Source organism: Nyctereutes procyonoides, unplaced genomic scaffold (assembly GCF_905146905.1).
Source record: "Nyctereutes procyonoides isolate TBG_1078 unplaced genomic scaffold, NYPRO_anot_genome, whole genome shotgun sequence".
Lineage (NCBI taxonomy): Eukaryota > Metazoa > Chordata > Mammalia > Carnivora > Canidae > Nyctereutes > Nyctereutes procyonoides.
In genome coordinates, this window is record NW_026575049.1 from 65,058,467 (window position 1) to 65,062,217 (window position 3,751).

At 42.4% G+C, this 3,751-nt stretch overlaps 1 pseudogene; it reads right to left on the minus strand.

The window, feature by feature from the left end:
* Positions 1-243: 243 nt before the first annotated feature.
* Positions 244-1,136, minus strand: LOC129512193 (developmental pluripotency-associated protein 4-like; annotated as a pseudogene).
* Positions 1,137-3,751: the final 2,615 nt, after the last annotated feature.

The window sequence follows — 3,751 nt, forward strand, 5'->3', positions numbered from 1 at the left end:
GTAATTTCTGAAATGCTCTTCCAATTTAAAATCTAAGAGCTCCTGCATCTCAACCCATGAAGCCACAGGCCCCAGTGGAGGTTGGAGGGTGACATCTGCAATGCCCTAGCCTGTGTCCCTGGAAGCATGGAGGGTGTGAGCAGCCTACAGTCCGGCCATCAGTGTCACCACGGAGTTGATTGTAGTTCTCTTTGTACCGTTGATTATAATCACAGCTGTGTCCCTTTTCCTGCTATTGAAAGCTCATTGGAGGCTTTTCATTAACACCTTATTCCTGCAAACACATTTGGGGCACAGCACATCGTCCTCCAGCTTTGGGGGTGGAAGAGGGCGCATACTCTCCCCCACTTTTCAGGCACCCAGGCTTGTCCTGCATGAAATTGCAGGTGAACCCAACCTTCTGTGTCTGCAGGCATACCTCTCCCATGGACCACACACCACGTGACACCATGGGCCTCCTGTGGTGATGCCACTGTCTCCATCTTCCCAGCCCCAGCTGCAATTCTGGACCAGGAGGCAAACATGGCCTCTGGGGCCGAAGTTGTCACCACAACAGTATTGACCCCCTCCAGGAGAGCATCAGACCCCTGGGGGGGGGGGCAGCCACTTCAGGAGGGTAGGTTCCATCAGAAGGTATCTTTGTTCCAGGACTTTCCAGAGACATTTTGCCCTTGTCCATCATCAATCTTCTTTGTGTCTGTGTGAGAATCTTGGCGTCCTCTGTGGTGACAGGAACGTTCTTCTTTTGATCTGGGTAAGCATATTCACAGATTCGCTTATATACATCTGATTTCTGGCCTTTGGTGCTCAGCTTGAGTTCTTGGCACCAGGCCCGCAGGATGTCTCGGTGAAGCAAGTTGGCTGGTGGCAGTTTCGAAGGTAATGGAGGAACTGGGATTTTCTTCTGAATTCTTACTCTTGTACTCTTTTCTTGTGCCATCTTTTCTGAACAGGAAACTTTGCCTTCTTTCATAGATCTTTTCCATTTGGTCCCCACTTGTTGAGGTTCCTGGTAACTTTGGTTCACCATAAGCCTGCTGTTTCTCTTTGGCTTCTTCCAAAACAGGTTGGGAATGGCCAGCCAGATAGTCGTCCCCCCACTTCGTGCAGTTCTTTTTGCCTTTTGCTTTCTCCATACCCAAAGAGAAGTCAAGGTTGACAAAAAGAAAAGTCTTACTCCTGAAATGGCCCCAGGCCAAAAATTGCTCCTTTAAAAGTCTCCTCCTACTTCCTGTCACCCAAAGGTGCTCTTCTTTTTCTCCTTCCTCTCGGTGACAAGTTTAAAACCTTTCTACCTAGACCAAGATCCTGAAGGTTTTCTCTTATGTTTCTTTCTAGAAGATTTATGGTTTTACATCTTACACTTTAAATCCATGATCCACGTTAAGGTAATTTTTGTGTAAGGTGTGCAACTTAGGTCAAGGTTAAATTTTTTTAGCTTACGGATGTCCGATTGCTATAGCACCATTTATTGATAAGTTTCTCTTTCCATCAGTGAACTGCTTTTGCACCTTTGTCCAAAGTCAGTTGGGCATATTTGCATGGATTTATTACGGGGCTCTCTCTTCTGTTCCATGGATCTATGTGTCCACCCCTGCACCAATATTTCCACATAGTCTTGATTACTATAGCTATATGATAGATCTTGAAATCAGATCGACTGATTCCTCCCACTTAATTCTTCTGTATCAAAATTATTTCAGCTATTCTAGTTCCTTTCCCTTCTGATATAAAATGTAAAATACTCTTGTTATATCTACAGAAGCTCTTTCTGGGATTTTGATGGGAATTGCACTAAGCCTATATATCAGTGTGGGGAGAAATGACATCCTTACTCTGTTGAGTCTTCGAATCGATGAAGATGTGATGTCTCCATGTATGTAGATCTTCTTTGATTTTTTAAGTGTTGTGTGGTTTTTTTCCCCATAAAGTCCACAATGTATCATCTTAGATTTAAACGTCAGCGTTTTTCTCACTTTTCTTTGAACAATTATCAATTAATACTGTATTTTTAACTTCAAGGCCCACATGTCCACTGCTAGTATGTAGAAATACAATCTATTCTTGCCTGTTGTTTTGCACCTAGTTTGTGTCTTGTCACCTGTGACACTGCTGAACTTATTACTTCGAGGAGGTTTTATGTGTGCGTAGAGCCCTTGGCATATTCTACATAGTGAATCATGTTCTCTGCAAATAGAGATAGTTTTATTTCCTCACTATGCTTATGCTTTTTATTTCCGTTTCTTGAATCATTGCATTAATTTGTTTTTCATTTATCTTGCAGTCTATTTTCTCTCTGCTGTTCAGCCTGAGTAATTTCACGGATTTCTTCCTCTCTCTCCTCCATTCTGCTGTTGAGTCCACTCTGAGTTTTTTTGTTCTCATTTTATATATTTTTCAGTTCATTTTGTTCTTTCTCATATGCTTCTATTTCCTCTATTTCTTTTCTGAGACTTTCTATTTCTTTGCCGGGGTTGTTTCAAGTGTGTTTGTAATTGCTGAGTTTCATTATGGCTGCTTGAAATCTTTGTCATATAATTCTAACATCACTGTCCTCTCAGGGTTGGCATCCATGGATTGACTTTTTTCATTCAGTTTGAAATCTTCCTGGTTCTTAGTATGATGAGGTTTTGTCTATTTGAATTTTAGACATGTTTGTATTATGCTGTGGCACCTGTTTTACACCTGTTTTTAGCTGGCTTTTTCTGACACAGCACTGGCAGGTGAAAAAGAGTAATGTTACCTCATTACTCCTAGGTGGGGGTAGAAATCCAGGTCCCCTACTCAGTCAATGAAAAGGGAGGGGGGAGGTTCTTTGTTACTGCTGGGGAGGGGTGGGAGTTCCAGCTCCTCATATGGTCATTGTTGACACTGTGGTGGGGTGGCTTCATTCCTGCTGCGTGATGGTGAAAGTCCTGACCTCTCACCAGGACTCCTGTGGCACCACCTGAGCAAGGAGAAGAACAGGTTCCTCATTGCTGCTGGGTCGAGGAGAGGTTCCAGGCTCCCCGCGTGGTGTTCATCAGAGAGCCCATTGTCAGTAAGTTGTGGAGTTGACACTCAGGCCCAAGTATCTTGGCCTCCAAAGCCCAAATTCTTAACCACTCCATCAAAAATAATGCTGTGAACTGTGGTTATAACTTCATACCAGTATTTTTATAAATGGCCAAAGACTAGGAAGTTACAGAGGCATGAGAATAGTAATTGTACTCGAGTAAAATATAATGAAACTTTTGTTTTCTTTTCTTTTACTTTATTTTATATTTGAGAGATAGAGAGTGCACAAGTGGGACAGGCAGAGGGAGAGAGAGAAAATCTCAAGCAGACTGAGCTTGGTGCCTGACTCAGGGCTCAATCCCACAATCCTGAGATCATGACCCAACTTGAAACCAAAAGTCAGGCACTTAACTGATTATCCACCCAGGAACTCCGACCCTTTTATTTAAAAAAAAAATTTTTTTTTAAGTACTTTTGCTTCTAGGAAGATGGAATAGACATACTTTTCTCTATTCCTCACACTCAGTACTTCTAAAAACTCTGGATATTACATATAAAACAAACTAAGAAAACTCTGAAAGGTAGAGAGAAGAAGGTGGACAGGCTAGAACCTGAGGACCTGAGGAGTGACAGCAGTGAGTTCTCTGGTTTATCCTAAATCTTCACAAACTTAAATTTCCCCATCTATAAAACGCAGATTACTAGAGGTACCTCATGAGGTTGTTGAGAGGATTCAGTGAGAGAAGGGGTATTA